At 42.4% G+C, this 11,618-nt stretch overlaps 1 protein-coding gene across 1 annotated transcript in view; it reads right to left on the reverse strand.

Annotated features, from left to right (window-relative positions):
- LOC112254341 (contactin-4-like) overlaps window positions 1–11,274 on the reverse strand; it is an 85,708-nt gene extending 74,434 nt beyond the window's left edge. Inside the window, exon 1 of the mRNA XM_024426802.1 lies at window positions 11,143–11,274. The gene's annotated coding sequence lies outside the window, so the exon portion shown is untranslated. The remainder of the gene's footprint in view (window positions 1–11,142) is intronic.
- Between the last annotated feature and the right edge of the window lie 344 nt (window positions 11,275–11,618).

The following is an 11,618-nucleotide window of genomic DNA, read 5'->3' on the forward strand; positions in this document are numbered from 1 at the left end:
GCACGTCACACTGAAATAAAATGAAAAAAACTGTCTTACACTGCTCAAAGAAGCACCTGTGAAATTCCTCATCTTGCAGGTGGATGGTGAAATTACTGACAGGAGGTAGGATTTCAAAGATGAAGGAGTGGAATATGCAAAACCGCAGAAGAGTATGGAGAGAGAAAGTGTAGAAGTGTGAATCTGAAATATGGAATAGATGATGCATACAGGAAGATTGAGAGCTATGGGAGTTGAGGTTATTTGAGATTTGACATGTGTTTTTGTTTACTTAAAAAAAACACATAACTTTAAATGCAAACTAAAAATGTGTATTCGCTCAAGTTAGACATGTACTTATGTACAGTATTTATAAACATTACCCATAATATGTTTCTGAATGTATGTTAGGTCTATGAAATTGATTTGTCAACAATTAAGAGAGCAGAAAATAGAGACAAAAATGTGCTCTGTATTTGCTACTAGAAGAAGCAATCACAAAACACAATGGTTTGTATGTACAAGCTCCAAAGATTATTCAGCCCCGATCTGACTGCCTTGGGAGACTTGACCAAAACTCAATTTCCAGAATACATATTGAATCCTGAGACATTCCTCTGAAAGGAAGTCTCCAAGCCTCAAAAACTGTCCTTCAGCCCAAGTCACTACCCCTCAAACTTATACTTGACACTTTTTGAAGACATAAATTCTACATGACATGTTTTAGATTTCTGTTTAACTGGAAATTTCGACTGTTATAATATAATTTGCGAGGGTTTGTGCAGTATCTGTCTTGCGTGACAGGCCAACACGCAGGTCTCTTTTAGGCTGATGCAGTTGGCCCTGGACTCAGTCGAGTCTCTACTACAGTATATAAAGTGCCTTCCCAAAGTATTCATACCCCTTATTCCACATCTTGTGTTACAGCATTAATTCAAAATGGATTACATTTATTTTTTTCCTCACCCATCTACACACAATACCCCACAATTTTATTTATTTTTATTTTTATTTCACCTTTATTTAACCAGGTAGGCTAGTTGAGAACAAGTCCTCATTTTCAACTGCGACCTGGCCAAGATAAAGCATAGCAGTGTGAACAGACAACAACACAAAGTTACACATGGAGTAAACAATAAACAAGTCAATAACACAGTAGAAAAAATTTAAAAAGAGTCTATATACATTGTGTGCAAAATGCATGAGGAGGTAGGCGAATAATTACAATTTAGCAGATTAACACTGGAGTGATAAATGATCAAATGGTCATGTGCAGGTAGAGATATTGGTGTGCAAAGGAGCAGAAAAGTAAATAAATAAAAACAGTATGGGGTTGAGGTAGGTAAATTGGGTGGGCTATTTACCAATGGACTATGTACAGCTGTAGTGATCGGTTAGCTGCTCAGATAGCAGATGTTTAAAGTTGGTGAGGGAGATAAAAGTCGCCAACTTCAGCGATTTTTGCAATTTGTTCCAGTCACAGGCAGCAGAGAACTGAAAGGAAAGGCGGCCAAATGAGGTGTTGGCTTTAGGGATGGTCAATGAGATACACCTGCTGGAGCGTGTGCTACGGATGGGTGTTGCCATTGTGAACAGTGAACTGAGATAAGGCGGAGCTTTACCTAGCATGGACTTGTAGATGACCTGGAGCCAGTGGGTCTGGCGACGAATATGTAGCGAGGACCAGCCGACTAGAGCATACAGGTCGCAGTGGTGGGTGGTATAAGGTGCTTTAGTAACAAAACGGATGGCACTGTGATAAACTGCATCCAGTTTGCTGAGTAGAGTATTGGAAGCTATTTTGTAGATGACATCGCCGAAGTCGAGGATCGGTAGGATAGTCAGTTTTACTAGGGTAAGTTTGGCGGCGTGAGTGAAGGAGGCTTTGTTGCAGAATAGAAAGCCGACTCTAGATTTGATTTTAGATTGGAGATGTTTGATATGAGTCTGGAAGGAGAGTTTACAGTCTAGCCAGACACCTAGGTACTTATATATGTCCACATATTCTAGGTCGGAACCATCCAGGGTGGTGATGCTAGTCAGGCGTGCGGGTGCAGGCAGCAAACGATTGAAAAGCATGCATTTGGTTTTACTAGCGTTTAAGAGCAGTGACCAAGTGAAAACATGTTTTTAGAATGTTTTTAGAAATTGTTGCAAATTTATTGAAAATTAAATACAGAAATATATCATTTACATAAGTATTTACACCCCTGATGTAACAATTGTCCTCCTCCTCCTCTGACGAGGAGGAGTAGTAGGAATGATCGGAGGACCAACGTGCAGCATGGTACATGTTCATTTTGCTTACTTTTAATAGAACACTGAAAAGTACAAAATAACAACGTGAATAAATGAAACAAACGAAACAGTCCCGTTTAGAAAAAACAGACACGGAAAATAACTACCCACAACTCAAGTGGGAAAAACAGGCTGCCTAAGTATGGTTCTCAATCAGGGACAACGATAAACAGCTGCCTCTGATTGAGAACCATACCAGGCCAAACACAGATGTACCAAATCATAGAAAAAAGAACATAGACTGCCCATCCAACTCACGCCCTGACCATACTAAATCAAAGACATCACAAAGGAACTAAGGTCAGAACGTGACACCTGAGCCAATACATGTTAGAATCACCTTTGGCAGTAACTCTCTTAGAGCTTTGGACACCCGGATTGTACAATGTTTCGTTTGCACATTATTATTTAAAAAAATGTTCACGCTCTGTCAAGTTGGTTGTTGATCATTGCTAGACAGATATTTTCAAGTCTTGTCTTAGATTTTCAATCCGATTTAAGTCAAAACTGTAACTAGACCATTCAGGAACATTCAATAGCATCTTGGTAAGCAACTCCGGTGTATATTTGGCCTTGTGTTTTAGGTTATTGTCCAGCTGAAAGGTGAATTTGTCTCCTAGTGTCTGTTGGATAGCAGACTGAACCTAAAGACGGCGCCGGAGAGTAGGGCTGCCGTCTTATCGGCTCTTAACCAACCATGCTATTTGTATGTTTTTTGCATTGTTCGTAATTTGTTTTGTACATCATGTTGCTGCTACTGTCTCTTATGGCCCGAAAAGAGCTTCTGGACATCAGAACTGGGATTACTTACCTCAAATTGGACGAGGAGTTCTTCTTCTTTACGCGAGGGATATACTACAGACACCCGACCAGGCCCAGTTCCCCGTGATTCGCTGGAAAAGGAAACTTAGGTTTTGCGGAAAGAGATGACAAGTGGCTAACCTGCCCTTGCCTTCCATTCTGCTAGCTAACGTTCAATTGCTGGAAAATAAATGGGACGAACTGAAAGCACGTATATCCTACCAATGGGACATTAAAAATGATAAAATCGTATGTTTCAATGAGTTGTGGCTGAACGACAACATTAAGAACATACAGCTGGTGGGTTATACACTCTATTGGCAGGACAGAACAGCAACCTCTGGTAAGACACGGGGCAGGGGCATATGCATATATGTTAACAATAGCTGGTGTACGATATGTTAGGAAGTCTCAGGGTGTTGCTCGCCTGAGGTAGAAAATCTCATGATAAGCTGTAGACCACACTATCTACCTAGAGAGTTTTCATCTGTATTTTTCGTAGTTGTCTGCATACCACTACAGACAGAGGCTGGCACTAAAACTGCACTCGATGAGCTGTATTCCGCCAAAAGCAAACAGGAAAACACTCATCCAGAGGCGGCGCTGCTAGTGGCCGGGGACTTTAATGCAGGGAAACTTAAATCAGTTCTACCTAATTTCTATCAGCATGTTAAATGTGAAACCAGGGGGAAAACAATTCTAGACCACCTTTACTCCACACACAGAGACGCGTGTAAAAGCTCTTCCTCGCCCTCCATTTCACAAATCTGAGCGTAACTGTATCCTTCTGATTCCTGCTTACAAGCTAAAATTTAAGTAGGAAGCACCAGCACCAGGTCTATAAAAAAGTGATCAGATGAAGCAGATGCTAAACTACAGGACTGTTTTGCTAGCACAGACTGGAATATGTTAAGGGATTCTTCCGATGGCATTAAGGAGTACACTACACCAGTCATTGGCTTTAACAATGAGTGCATTGAGGTCGCCGTCCCCAAAGTGACCGTAACTACACACCCCAACCAAAAGCCATGGATTACAGGCAACATTCGCACTGAGCTAAAGGGTAGAGCTGCCGCTTTCAAGGAGTCTAACACGGAAGCTTATAAGAAATCCCGCTATGCCCTCCAACGAACCATCAAACAGGCAAAGCGGCAATACAGGACTAAGACTGAATCATATTACACCGGCTCCAACGCTCATCGGATGTGGTACAGCTTGCAAACTATTACAGACTACAAAGGGAAGCACAGCTGAGAGCTGCCCAGTGACACGAGCCTACCAGACGAGCTAAATAACTTCTATGCTCGCTTAGAGGCAAGTAACACTGAAACTTGCAAGAGAGCATCAGCTGTTCCAAATGACTGTGTGATCACGCTCTCCACAGACGATGTGGGTAAGACCTTTAAACAGGTCAACATTCACAACACCGCTGGGCCAGATGGATTACCAGGACGTTTACTCCGAGCATGACCAACTGGTAAGTGTCTTCACTGATATTTTCAACCTCTCCTGTCTGAGTCTGTAATACCAACATTTTTCAAGCAGACCACCATAGTCTCTGTGCCCAAGAACACTAAGGTAACCTGCCTATATGACTACCGACCTATAGCACTCACGTCTGCAGCCATGAAATGTTTTGAAAGGCTGATCATGGCTCACATCAACAACATTATCCCAGAAACCCTAGACCCACTCCAATTTGCATACCGCACCAAGAGATCCACAGATGATGCAATCTCTATTGCAGTCCACATTGCCCTTTCCCACCTAGTGCCCTCAAAGCTCATCACTAAGCTAAGGACCCTGGGACTAAACACCTCCCTCTGCAACTGGATCCTGGACTTCCTGATGGGCCGCCCCAGGTGGTAAGAGTAGGTAACAACACATCCGCCACACTGATCCTCAACACGGGGACCCCTCAGGGGTGCATGCTCAGTCCCCTCCTGCACTCCCTGTTCACTCATGACTGCACGGCCAGGCACGACACTAACACCATCATTAAGTTAGCTGATGACACAACAGTGGTAGGCCTGATCACCGACAATGATGAGACAGCCTATAGGGAGGAGGTCAGAGATCTGACCATGTGGTGCAAGGACAACAACCTCTCCCTCATTGGGATCAAGACAAAGGAGATGATTTTGGACTACAGGAAAAGGAGGACCGGGTACGCCCCCATTCTCATCGACGAGGCTGTAGAGGAGCAGGTTGAGAGCTTCAAGTTCCTTGGTGTCCACATCACCAACAAACTAACATGGTCCAAGCACACCAAGACAGTCGTGAAGAGGTTACGACAAAATCTATTTCCCTAAGGAGACTGAAAAGATTTGGCATGGGTCCTCAGATCCTCAAAAGTTTTACAGATGCACCATCGAGAGCATTCTGACTGGGTTGCATCACTGGCTGATATGGCAACTGTTCGGCCTCCGACTGCAAGGCACGACAGGGTAGTGCGTACGGCCCAGTACATCACTGGGGCCAAGCTTCCTGCCATCCAGGACCTCTATACCAGGCGGTGTCAGAGGAAGGCCCTAAAGATTGTCAAAGATCCCAGCCACCCTCAAAAGACTGTTCTCTCTGCTACCGCATGGCAAGCGGTACCGGAGCACCAAGTCTAGGTCCAAGAGGCTTCTAATCAGCTTCTACCCCCAAGCCATAAGACTCCTGAACAGCTAATCAAATGCCTACCCAGACTATTTGCATTGCCCCCCCAACCCCCTATGCTGCTGCTACTCTCTGTTATTATCTATGCATAGCCACTTTAATAACTCTACCTACATGTACATAATTACCGCAATTACCTCAACACCGGTGCCCCCCGCACGTTGACACATTGACTCTGTATATGGCCCTGCCATTGTTATTTACTGCTGCTCTTAATTATTTGTTATTCTTATCTCTTATCTCTTACTTACTTACTCTACAAGGAAAACAGTACTCTTACTTACTTATCTCTTACTTTTTTTAGGGATTTACTTAAAACTGCATTGTTTGTTAAGGAATTGTAAGTAAGCATTTCACTGTAAAGTCTAATACAATTTTATTTTGATAATAAATCCAGTTTTTAGCTAGGATTTTGCCTGTGTTTAGCTTTACTCTAAACTCTTTTTATCCCAAAAAACTCCCTAGTCCTTGCCGATGACAAGCATACCCATAAAATGACAAAGCCACCACCATGCTTGAAAATATGAAGAGTGGTACTCAGTGATGTGTTTTCTTGGATTTGCCCCAAACATAAAGCTTTGTATTCAGGACATAAAGTACATTTCTTTGACACGTTTTTTGCTGTATCACTTTAGTGCCTTATAGCAAGCATGATGGTTTGGATTATTTTTTATTCTGTTTAAGCTTCCTTATTTTCACTCTGTCATTTAGGTTAGGATTGTGGAGTAACTACAATGTTGTTGATCCATCCTCAGTTATCCTATCACAGCCATTAAACTCCGTAACTGTTTTAAAGTCACCATTGGTCTCATGGTGAAATCCCTGAGCAGTTTCCTTCCTCTTTGGCAACTGAGTTAGAAAGGACACCTGTATCTTTCTAATGACCGGGTGTAATGATACACCATCCAAAGTGTAATTAATAACTTCACCATGCTCAAAGGGACATTCAATGTCTGTTTTTTTTTTTTTACACATCTACTAATAGGTGCTCTTCTTTGCAAGGCATTGGAAAACCTCCCTGGTCTTTGTGGATAAATATATGTTTGAAATTCATTGCTCGACTGAGAGACCTTACAGATACTTGTACTGTATGTGTGGGGTACTGAGATGGTATACTATTATTGCACACAGAGTGAGCCATAACAAAGAGGTTGACTCAAGACATTTCCGCTTTTTAATTCATTTGTAAACATTTCTAAAAACGTCATTCCACTTTGACAATTATGGGTTATTGTGAGTAGGTCCGCGACACACAATCTCAATCTCAATGGAATCCATTCTAAATTCAGGCTGTAACACAACCAAATGTGGAATAAGTCGAGGGGTGTGAATTCATTCTGAAGGCACTGTAGCTAGCGTATCCTCAGCATGGTTTCTGCACCGCCTCCTCCTCTACCACCAACGTGTTACTGATGCCTGTGAGTCAGAGGATTTGTTAGATGTAGCTAAGCTCAGCTCCCACCTTATTTCTAGGGTATTAACCTCAGACATCTTTCTCTTAAACCACAGAGTCTGCTCCAACTTCTCCACTGCATACCGCCGGATTGAGCAGACGCTGGATTAATACTCTGTCTGTACTTTGGCGTTAAAATGTGAGGTAATTTATTTCCAAGTACTGTGTCCTGTTTGAGAATGGTTTGAGTTAAACCTTGTTCCGTATTCTAATACTTCTACACTGCTATTAGGGTTGATGACGTAAAACTTCCTAAGTATTTTTCAGAGAATCTAGAGCTGGATATTTCATACAAATATTAGTGTACCTACATAACCGTTACACACAACAACAACAACAACAAACACTATTAATCAAAATGAATCTCATGAGAGCATAATCTATCTCTTTGGAAATATATGACGACAAGTTAATGTGCAGCATGGCATGATGAATAATGTCTAATGTCTACTAAGAAGATTACAACCAGGAGTGACCACAGTGGAGCCAGCCATTTTACATAAGGTGTAAGTAATTGAGGAATATGTGTTCAAAACCCTTACACAAAGACTTATGGCTTCCCAGTCAGGTTCAGATAAATAATTGATAGTGACAGTATTATTATGGAAAACAGAAAAAACATGGACAACAATTATTCATGAATTCCACATAAAAACGAAATTCCAATGATAATGTTTAGACAGTACTTTAAATGGTCTGGGGTGGGTATTTTTTAGTGAAGGAGGAGCAGGAAAGAGATGAAAGTACTTCCCAGTTCAGAATTGTACAGTACATGATAAGTCCATTCCCTCTCTCCCTCAAAGCACTGACAGTGAGGGCTCTGATTTATTCATGAGCCTCTGCTGCCAAGGAGTATTAAATGAAAGAGGTTGACTGAAAAGGTAAAGATTCTGCTGAGAAAAGCAAATGACAAATCAAAACAAATCAAACGTAGGTGCACCCACCCGTTGACTTGACAGGACTAGCTGTTTGCCTCGACATCAACAATTAATGCTGCGCTGCCCTAACCTCTGCATCACTCCGGGTGTCAGGGGAGAATGCCAATCTTTCTTCTGTTTCAGATAAAGGACTGAAATGGAGACCGCTTATCGTGTTCTTTCATCACCCGAAAGGTTATTCAGTAAGTTCTAATAACTTGGTGTGAAGTGTTGAGGGCAGTTTTTAAGGATTGTAGCAGCACCAGAAATAAATCACAGTGGTTCCTGTCACATAGATCAGCCTCCACCCACACTCCAATCAGTCTCCATCAGCAGGTGAAGGTCACCAGTCTGTCCTCTTTTACTGTACCCGGCCTCCTGCAGACCCACCACATGTCCTCTCCCTTCTCCTTCAAATATCCTTGCAAGATATTTTGGCATTCCGCAATCCATTGGAGATGGATTCTGAAAGTGAAAATATATACTGATGATGTCTATACTTGATCAGTCAGAAATAAACCCTTTTGAAGAATTGTGCAGATCAGGTTAAAATCAAGAGGTTTTTTTTTCCTTTGACAATTTTCAAGGGCATTTTAGCTGTAGGTGTTCTTGATCAAGAAGGCTACTCCGTGCAACCTTACCTTCTGAAGATGGTATTACATTGTAATTTTGCTAAATGCATTGTGGCATTGTATTCATTAAGGATGCATCAAGGAACCTTTGTTGATAACTTCGGGTAGTCTAGAAAGGGTGTTATTATCCTTCTATGCCACACTTCCACAACAATGGTGACATAAAGCATGATTCAGTTGGCAATGAGTCATCATTTAACTAATTGCAAGAACATTTCCTTCCATTCCAATCACCAAACAGGGCCATATAAGTAAGCATCATTGCTCACTTTCCTCCCTATTTTCGAGCACTGAACTTTCCAAACAAATGCACTTCCTGAAGACATCACTGAGAATGTAGCCCACACGTCACAATAACATCCTGGCTGCCTGCTGGCTAGCTGGCGGATGGCCAGGGAAGCATTTCACTTGAAGTGTGCGAGGGACTGACAGGCGCCTGAGCAGCAACACAGCATTCATTAAAACATCTGTGGCCGTGAATACAGAACCAGCCTGGCTCACATACACACCTGCAGCTATTAACACTGCCAAGATCCCGGGTATGAGGACGGGTGGAGGGAGAGTGGATCTGGCTGAACTGGCGGTCTGATATCACAGGCCTGACCCCGGCAGACAACACTGAGCTCAGGATGTTAAACCTCACCAGCCGCTCCATCTATCAGTGTTATCTCTCTCTATCGCCCAAGTGAAGATTAGGCCTCAGCTAGATACTTGCCCTGGCCTGCTGGCCTGCACTGAACTCACTGCCATGCAGCTTCATATCCCAACACGGGGAACTGGGGGGAACATGCATAACACATGATACCTCAGAGAAATGTAATGTCTACTCAACTTATAAGACAACTCAGTGATAGTAGCATTGGTGCGATAGTTATAGACACAGACAATTACACCCCATACATATATACGAAAAACATTGAGGCTGTCTGTTGGTCAGTGCAACACACCATGTTGTCATTCGGATCATGTGTCTATCATATGCATACATTTGTCAGCGAGAAGCAGCCAGGCCAATATTTTCCTCTCTAGAACAATGACCAAATGGATCACTTATTTTATGTTCTAATTCATTTCATGTGGATGGTGGAAGATGGAGTGATTTCACATCTGTTGCAATTTGGTGAGAGCAGGCTGAATGGTCGGGCCGCAGTGGGCCACTGCCAGTCTGTCTGCTGGGCATGAGCAACTGAGGGGGCCCATATGTATTCTCTCAATGGCCCTCCTGAGACTAATCGACAGGGCTGCAGAGACGTGGCAGATTTATTAAGTCACTGCTTTGGAAATGAAGCCACAAAGTGGTATATTAATAATTGTTTTGCCAGACTGAAGTGACTGAAGAGCGTGATCATGGAATAAATATGTTGAGTTACATTTGAAAGAAAAACAGCTAATGATACATTATGCTTTACCTTCCTGTAAGGGGTTGAACTTTATGGTAATCATGTCAGAAGAGAGGATGGTATATATTTCCTGCCAATCATGACAGCAGACTTGGGTGTCATTAATAAGAACTGCTCTTGTTGACCAAAGTCCCACCGTACCATTATCGAAGTTGAAAGCAGTACATATGCATAACAGATCTGACACACGCATGCACACACGTGAACATACACACACTGCCTGTCACAGAGAGAGAGAGAGAGAGAGAGAGAGAGAGAGAGAAAATCAGCACCGTGGACAGCTCAAGCACTGGTTGTTTCAAACAGAAATACATTGTACCGCTTTAGGAGAGTATAGGAGCTACCCACTGGAGTATGACATGTTCAGCAATTAGGCTATAGCCTACCTGAACAACTTCAGAAAACCCAGAAAGAGATTACGAAATGGGTACAAAAGCTGTGTGAAATTCAGTAACGTGATTCACCAAGCTACCCCGTTATGTGATGCAAGTTGAAACAAAACCCCATAGTTCGCCGAGTCTTCCACAGAAGCGTTGGAAAGCATTAGTGCACCAACTGTGAAGGTATGAGGCGGGGAGATCAATTAAAACGATTGCTATACTTACAAAACTACGACGGATAACCTTCCATTTTGAATGTACTGACAATATGCTTTGAAATGCAATTCCGATTGGCAAATGCTGCTTGTACCGAAGTGTAGATCCGAATGAAGCGCGCGAAATGCTGCCCGGGGGGGGGGGGGGGGGGTGAATAGGAACTTTATCTTCATGTACCCGGGAGATAAAGCATTCATTTGAGTTCAATGCATGGCAATCTAAGGTTTTTCTTGAAAATGCCCAAATCAACCAGCTGTGGTGCGACTAGGTAGCCTAGCCTAGGCTACTAGTTATACCTGCTGCTATGCGTTTACTCAAATTGTAAGTGGAGTGAACGCATTCACCACCGAAGTAGCCTAACTAACATTCTTCATTCACATAATAACTTTCATGCAACCTTACCTTCAACAGAAAAGACAGGACAGGTTGGAAAGGTTCTTAAAAACCAAGAGGATGCTGGAGACGATGACAGTGGAGACGTCCGGGACACAGGGATCTCAAGCCGCTTTTGATACAGAACCGCTTGATGTCCGAACTGTTTCTCAAGTGAGTCTGGCTTTTTACGGCAGAAAAACGCCACACAATAGACCCCTCCCCCGTATAAATCACAATCTGTATCAAATAATGGTTGTTCTCATGAACAGGCTATACTAATGATCTCAACACAATTTTAATATAACATCAGACTATTGAATATGAAGGTGAATTTGTGGTGTAGACTTCATAATAGCCCATCTATTTAAAGTATAGGCAAATTCTTCATAAATTGGGACAAATTGTTTCCTTTTTTTAGTGAATGACAAAACTACGGGAGGCTATAGCCTACACCTATCCTAGCCTACCACCAACATTTATCAATCAGCAATGTTATATTCCGC

The sequence above is a fragment of the Oncorhynchus tshawytscha genome, linkage group LG07, assembly GCF_018296145.1.
Source record: "Oncorhynchus tshawytscha isolate Ot180627B linkage group LG07, Otsh_v2.0, whole genome shotgun sequence".
Classification (NCBI taxonomy): Eukaryota; Metazoa; Chordata; class Actinopteri; order Salmoniformes; family Salmonidae; genus Oncorhynchus; species Oncorhynchus tshawytscha.